This window comes from Echinops telfairi, unplaced genomic scaffold (genome assembly GCF_000313985.2).
Source record: "Echinops telfairi isolate 266 unplaced genomic scaffold, ASM31398v2 ScPeMD7_7;HRSCAF=31, whole genome shotgun sequence".
Classification (NCBI taxonomy): Eukaryota; Metazoa; Chordata; class Mammalia; order Afrosoricida; family Tenrecidae; genus Echinops; species Echinops telfairi.
The window spans coordinates 19916297-19924354 of NW_022103904.1; the positions used below are offsets into that span (position 1 = coordinate 19916297).

The 8058-nt window shown below is 46.9% G+C and overlaps 1 pseudogene; it reads left to right on the forward strand.

Moving 5' to 3' along the window:
* Nucleotides 1-6771, forward strand: part of LOC101662899 — a 14748-nt pseudogene extending 7977 nt beyond the window's left edge.
* Nucleotides 6772-8058: the final 1287 nt, after the last annotated feature.

The window sequence follows — 8058 nt, forward strand, 5'->3', positions numbered from 1 at the left end:
TAGCCAGTCTTGCAAGATAGAATTCGAGTCATGGTAGTGGGAGCGGGGAGGAAACCTTTAGGAACTAGAGGAAGGTTGTATTTCTCGTCATTGTTACATCGCACCGTGACTATATCTTTATTTTTAAAGACAAAAAGGGGAGGGGAACCCTCCAGATTCCTTATCTCTCAATCCTAAATAGTGATCTGAGCGGCTTAAAACACCAGGAGGAAAAGTACAATTGAAATGAACTTGGAGTCTGTAATGACAAACAAATCCCTGTCAAAGAAACAAAGCAAATTGTAGCAGTCCGCTTCCATAAAGATTACATCCTGGGAAATCCCATGGGGTAGTCTACTTTGTCCTATGAGGGTGATATGAGTTGGAATTGACTTGTGGGGTTGGACCAAGGGAAGTCTCTTAAGACTGGCTCATATGTTCCTTTGATAAGTCCTCATTATTTTATAAGCACCTATTTTCTGGAACAAGATATGCCAGTCTCATCTTGTGCCTTCATTCATCTAACCCTGAAGTTTGTCATTTCTCCAAGGAATTCTGATTCCTTTTAGTGGAGAATGGTAAGGGAAGCTAGACCAATGGAAACAGAACAACCAGAATAGAAATAATAAGAATGCTGACACATTGTAAAAAGTGTAACCATTTGCATGGGGCAATTTGTATAAAAATTGTTGATAGGAAATCTAACTTGGTAGGAAGATGTATCCACTGGTTAGCAGTAAACTAGAGTTAAAACCCCCTTTATGCTAAACAAAGGGGACATATGGACAGCCCCCTCTTAGGGGGTTGCAAATGTATAACCTCTCTTGGGTGCTCGCTCCCATCAACTGACAGCTGAGTGTGAGGAGCCTCCTCCCAAGTTCCAGCTGTTTGTGACAACTGTTGTGCCAACAAAAGCCCCAACGAGAGGCTGTCGTTCCAGTTGCTATTGGAACAGGTGTGCCTTTTCAAGTGCCCCTTAGGTCATTTGTGGCCTCTAGGGACACAGCCAACAGCCCATCTGCCCTGTCTTCTCATCTCAACCGGAAGATCCCAGTGTTTTTAACTTCTACTTCACCTCTACATCCTAGGAATTCTGCTTCTGCCTCCCCAGGATTTTGCAGAAGAGCCTTTTGGCTCAGAATCAACCCCTGACTGGCTACTCCTTCCGCAGTTCTGCCCAATTATGGCAAAGCTCTCAAACAGGCTGGACATTGCCCAAGCCTGCTTTTTGAGCACAAAGTAAGGTCATGCATTGAAGGACAATGGTTTCTGAGGGACATCATTAGCCATTAAACAAATCTTTACCTGAAGAAAGTTACAAATGTGGAAAGGGAGGAGATTCATACCAACCCTATGTGATTGGATTAGAATTGGAGAAATCAGTATGAACTCATGGTTTCATTGCAAATACACAGGTAGATATATAAATGCCCACTCATACGCAACTCATGCACACTGGTAAGTATAGGTGTATGTACTCACTAGCACACTTATGCTTCCTATCTTATGTACTGAGAAGGCCTAGAAGCAGTAATACTCTAATAGAAATGAATATACATGGTACTCAGTTCTTGATTTCTAAATGCCATTATCTACTGAAAGGAATCAGTTTCTCAAAAAATAAAAATGCATTACAAACTTGCTGTCCATTGCACAAGTCCTGGAAATGTAACTGGAGAGTGTATGTCAGCCAGTTTGACATGGGCCCAAATGTGTCAACACAAAATGCATTTGGAATGAGTGGTCCCTGACGCTGGGACCTTTGGTTCGAGGAACAACTAGGGTGACACACCACTTTATTTTGTGCAGATAGCTTGGTGTCTTCCCTTCAGCCCAGTTTCAGTCCAGATGGGAAATGAGCAGAAAAGATAAGGAAAGACACCCGGCTCTGAGCAGCTCTTCCTGCAGGAGAATTGTAGCAAAAGCTCTTGTGCAGTTTCCTTGTCTGATTTGATAACAAAAACTTCCCAACACTCGTACAGCCTGTGAAAGTGTTGTTTCTGGAGTGTCTGCCAGGATCTTCCCACCAAGACTCCCCAGTCCCTGCCACAACCTTCTGCCTGACCTGCTCCCTAAGATTCCTGCTGCCTTCTCGACTTCCTCTTCTTGTGCAGGACGAGGACTGAGGCCTGCACCACCAGCAGCGTTTTGCTTCTTGTGGGGAATTGAGACATCTAGGAACAGAGAGGTGTTCAGATTGTGATCAACAAGTACCTGAACTGAAGAAATAAGTCAGCAACTAAAATAAAGTATCTAGAATAGGCAAATGTATAGAAACTAAAGTTTATTAGTTGTAACCTCACCAAGCTCACTGCCATCAAGTCAATGCTGACTCATAGCTATAGGACAGGGTAGAATGGCCCCTGTAGGTTTCCAAGACTGTAACTCTTTATGAAAGTAGAAAGCCTCCTCTCTCTCCCAAGGAGATGATGGGGGCTTCAAACTGATGACCTTGTGGTTAGCAGCCCAACTCGTTACCACAAGTCCATCAGGGCTCCTTAATGGTTATCTAGAACAGGCAAATGTATGGAGACTAAACTGTATTAATGGAAACCAAAAGTGGGTGAGTGGGAAAGGGGAAGCCATTGCTTGAGGGGCACACAGTTTCCATTAAGGTTGATGGGAAATTTTGGAAATTGATAATGATGGTTGTACAAGATGGTGAAAATAACTAATGTCACTGAATTGTATATGAAAAAAAACACCTGATGAAGTGCCATGATTTTTATCCAATACCTCCAAATCAACTCCAACTTATATCGACCCTTTAGGACAGAACAGGAACTAGTCCCCTGGGGTTCTCAAGGTTGTAACAGTCACAGAAGCAGACTGCCAGGCCTTTCTCCTACAGAGGAGTAAGTGGATGCAAGCCGCCAATCTTTTAGTTAGCAATACTTTGACCCCTATGCCACTAGGGTTCATTTTGTTATAAATAGACTCACCACAATTTTTAAAAATAAAATACATTTTACAATTTTAAAAAGTATGGAGTCATTATTTAAACTCGAAACTCACTGCCATCAAACTGATGCCAACTCATGCTGACCCTCTAGGACAGACTACAACTGCCCTGTGGGTTTCCAAGACTGTAACCTTTATGGGAGTAGAAAGCCTCCTCTTTCTCCTGCAGAGCAGCTGGTGATTTCAAACTGCTGACCTTCTGTTTGCAGCCCAGTGCAGAACCCACGGCACCACCTAGTCTCCTGTGAGTTGCTACCACAAAAAAGAAAAGAAAATCGTGAGTTGTTATAAGCTCCCCATATTTTTTTCCATAAAAGAGTACCTTCAACTCAAACTGGGGGGCATTCTATAAACAACCAATCTATACCCTTCAATTGCATAATTGATGCAAATGACAAAGAAAGGAGAGGAATGGCACGTGACAATTAAGTACAGTGGGGTTTTCATAATTAGAACAAGTGGAAAAATCTGAATAAAGCCCATGGATTATATAATAGCATTGAATCTGTATTAATGCTTTGATTTTCAAAATGTATTCTTGCTAAGAAAGGAAATGGTTTTGCTTAAGAATCTACACTTGAGTATTTGAAGATAAACCATTTGAGGAGAAATCTACACTTGAGTATTTGAGGATAAAGTATTTGAGGAGAAATCTACACTTGAGTATTTGAGGATAAAGGGCATTACAGCTCCAAAATATTCTCAAATGATCCAGGTGGGAGAAAAGGAGGAGAGAGAATGATAAATGAAATGTAGTAAAATACTAGCATTTGAGCATTCTGGGTAAAAAATACAATTCTTATAGCTTTAAGTGCCCTGTAAAATCCAAACACTTTCTGATTCTTCTGACCTGATTCCTTTGAATGGCAGCTTGGCCCTGCTAGGACTGACTGGCCGTCTGAGGGCACCACCCTCCGGACCTGGCACTCTCCTTCATTAATCTTCTTCCCAGTCCTGGCAAAGCCTACTCCCATCTGCTGCCCTCAGCTAAGCCTCCAAGCTGCTCAGAGTTGCTGGAGAAGCCTTTAAAGTGTGAGGGGAGAGCTGCTAGACTTCTACTTGCATCTGGGCCAGGACTCTGGGCCTGCTTGGCACTGGGCTCCCAACCCCAAGCCACATAGGACCTAGCGACCAACCTCCTCCTTTGCATTTGGCTGTACTCTTGAACCCTAGAGCAGACATAAGCCTGTTGGCAGGAGCTGCCTCAAATTCACTTCACTCCATCCCGAGTCTGGGTTCGACCCTCCATGGTCTCAGAAGAAAAAAGGCGCATCTTGTTGTTTTCCAGCATCTGATGCCTCAGCTACGTACTTATTTCCTGAGCCTGCTCAGTGCGCCTTACTTAATGACTGTTGCTCTATTTTGACTACTCCACTCCTCTTTCTTCCCAACTTCTGCACCTCAACCCCAGAATCCAGCTCTGGCCTCACTTTATCCTATTTCTCTCTGTCCTTCTTCACTCAGGGCAACTTCAAGACCGTGCAACCCCTCAGGCATACTTGTACATCGGCGGTGCCCTCCTCCTCCTCCTCTCTCCCAGGCTCTTGAATTCCAGTCTCTGCTCTGTCTCTTAAGAGCAGTGTCACTTGAGGTGCATCTCGAAGAACTCTGGGGAATACTGATAAAGGCAAACTATGAGCACAACTGCCTCATAGCCTAATATCAAACTGACCTGTCACTTGATGGCTCCCAAATCCCCATCTCCACTCCAGGCTCTGGACGCCACGCCTCGAGAACCATTTGGAATCCACCCCCCCACCCCCAAACCCAGAGCATTCCGCCAGTTCTTCAAATTTCACAGGCCAATACTTAGACCCCTGCTCATTAGTGTTGGATTGGCTAGAAGATCGTCTAACATGTGCTTGAAAACATAAAGCACACTAATTGCCATTGAGTTGGTTTCAATTCATGGCAATCCCAAGATGCCTCTGGGTGGTTAAAACCACCACACTTTTGGTTAGCTGTCAACTTTTGAACACAGTGCCAAAGAATTTGGGGGGAAGAATGTGATATTGCAAAAATGCGTAAGAGCGGCTTATCCTGACTCGTTCTGTTTCACTGTGAACTCCATAGCCAGCATTGAAAGCCTCTCAGGTATTAATTCAATGGTCAATGGCATCTTCAACAAAAGACCTCTTCCTGTGTAGTCTCTTTCTGTTAAAGTCACCTCCGTCTCATAGTCACTCAAAGCACATACTTCACAAGCAAATGCCCCTTTCCTCGTTGGCTCTGTGGCATAGCCATTGCCTCTTGACTGAGGCGTGTCCTGGATCTCACTCCAGTCGCCCATGTTATCTTCTGTCGTGGGCAGTTCCTCAAATCACAGAGCTGACTGCCTCACAGTTGTTTCTACAACTGCCAAAGGCCCCTGGGCTTTTAAATCAACTCCAACCTGTCAAGCTATGATGCAAAGCCCTCCCAGGCAGCCCTCATCTAGCCGTTTCCAATTCCACTTTCCCTGCTCCCTACTCGTATACCCGGGACTCCAGACAAATTAGCTATCATGCCATCTGGAAACATATGTTCCCTTTGCCCAAAATAACCTCCACCTGTTGTGGCTCATCCTTTATCCAATAAATAATACTGGACAATAGACTAGTCACTTGAGGAAAATTGTTTAGATTCTTTGTTTCGCTGAAATATATTTCAGATACATGAAATATAAAAATGGAATAAGCCCAAAATCAAACTCACTCCTATCGAGTTGACTCTCACTGACAACAACCTGACAGGACAGACCAGAGGTGTTACAGGGTTTTGAAGCTATACATCTCTACAGGGAGCCCTGGTGGTGTAGTGGGTTTTACATTGAGCTGCTAACTGCAAGGTCAGTAGTTCCAATCCACCAGAAACCCTGCAGGGAAAAGATGAGGCTTCCTAACCCTGTAAACAGTCAGAGTCTCAGAAACTCACAGGGGCATTTCGCCTGTCCCATAGGCTTCCTACGAATTGGAATTGGCTTGATGGCAGTAAGTGAGTAAATCTCTACAGAAGCAGACTGGAGCAGCCAGTGGGTTTAAACCAACAATCTTTGGTTTAGCAAACCAGTGCTTAACACACTGCACCACCAGCATCCCTAAAATATTGGAGAATCACATTTTTTTTAATCAAGCCATAAAGGTCTTTAAAAAATGTGTGTTTGCCAGCAGCCTGGCCACACTCACCAAATACCCCGACTCCAGTATTCCCAAGAGATCATCCCCTAATCGGTTGGCAACATTTAATAAGCCGACTTTTCAATGGCACTGAGCCCATTGTCCTGGACAGTCTGAAGCAGCATTACTTCATTGACCGGGACGGGGAGATCTTCCGCTACATCCTGAGCTTCCTGCGGACATCCAAACTGCTGCTCCCAGACGACTTCAAGGACTTCAGCCTGCTGTACGAGGAGGCACGCTACTACCAGCTGCAGCCCATGGTGCGCGAGCTGGAGCGCGGGCAGCAGGAGCAAGAGCAGCAGCGCCGCAGCCGGGCCTGCGACTGCCTGGTGGTGCGCGTGACCCCTGACCTGGGTGAGCGGATCGCGCTCAGCGGCGAGAAGACCCTCATCGAGGAGGTCTTCCCGGAGACCGGGGATGTCATGTGCAACTCCGTCAATGCCGGCTGGAACCAGGACCCCACACACGTCATCCGCTTTCCGCTCAACGGCTACTGCCGACTCAACTCTGTGCAGGTGCTGGAGAGGCTGTTCCAGAAGGGGTTCAGCATGGCTGCCTCCTGTGGCGGGGGGTGGACTCGTCCCAGTTCAGTGAGTATGTGCTCTGCCGGGAGGAGCAGCGGCTGCAGCCCACCCCAACAACCATCCGGAAAAAGCAGGAGCCCTTGGACTAGGCCCTCCTGAGTGCCACCTAAGGCCCCTGAAACGCGGAAACGGCTGAGCAGCTCTGCCCTGAGCACGTTCCCCGGTGAGTGTGAGACTGAGGGTGGGGCCGGAGGGCCCTGAGTGCCACAGCAACAGAAGGAGACAAGCCCACCCACCAGTGGACCATTGGTGTGGCCCCAAGAGGCCATGGCAGGAACTCCTGGTCCTGGGGCTCCTGACTTGGACAGCATCAGAGACTGGGAGGTGCCACCGCCCTACCCTAAGAGCTGCTCACCTGTCTCCGCTTGCGCCTGACTCTGGTGGGTCTCCTCGCATCAGAAATGGCTTATTTTTCTACAGTATTGAAAAGGAAGGTAGCCGGATCTGCACATACCAGAGAGACCGACAGGACCAACGCTTCTGTCGCTGGTACTCAGTTCTCAGTCAGATGTGCAGCATGCTTGAGTGTCACTCAGGCCAGGACTTCTGCCCGAGCTGGGCCTGTGACCCTTGTGGCCCCTGTGATGGGGAGTCGGGCGGGGCAGGAGTCAGGCTGGGTGGCTCTGTAGTTATCAGAGAGCTACGCTTGGGCCACTACTAGTGGCTCAGGCCCCAGCTGTCTGGGCCACCGGACCTATCCTGACCCACAGGGGTGTCCAGTCCTATGTGCACATTCCCACTTGGGCTCCACGTGCAGAGCAAGTGCAGGCCCCCACCCTCTGACCTCAGGAATGGGCGCCAGCGTGAAGGAGCCCAGCTGCCAGCAGCGTCCTTTGGGTGCCCAGCTCAGGAAGCCGTCCCTAGCTCTGTGTTTTTTTCCCATATTAATTATGCACACTGAATTTTAATTGAACTGTCGTTAACACCAGCCTGCCAATGAGAAAGAGTTAGACACAGGCTCTTGACTCCTGATCCCCACGAGGACTGGGCCCCGAGGGCTCCTCGCAGACCTGCTGCCTCACTCTTGGCCTTGTCACATGAACTGTCGTAGGTCCTCTCCCACTGGTTCCTTGGGAGGAGCAGCTACAGAGAGAGTGGGCCGGTGGGCGCAGCACCCCAGCAGCACCGCCCTGTGTACAGTGCCTGTAGACTTGTATATGACTCCTTTCATATTGTAAAGATGCTGATGTACAATTGTTGTGTTTGTGTGAGCACATTCTGTTCCTCATGCCATAAATAGTGCCATAAAGCAAAAAAAAAAAAAAAGTGTGTTTGCAAATCTCTGAAAGGGAAAAAGAGACTACATTTTAAAACAAAATTATAAAGAAAATAAGCAGTTATGACTTCATAAAATAATTATACAATTGGTTATATTA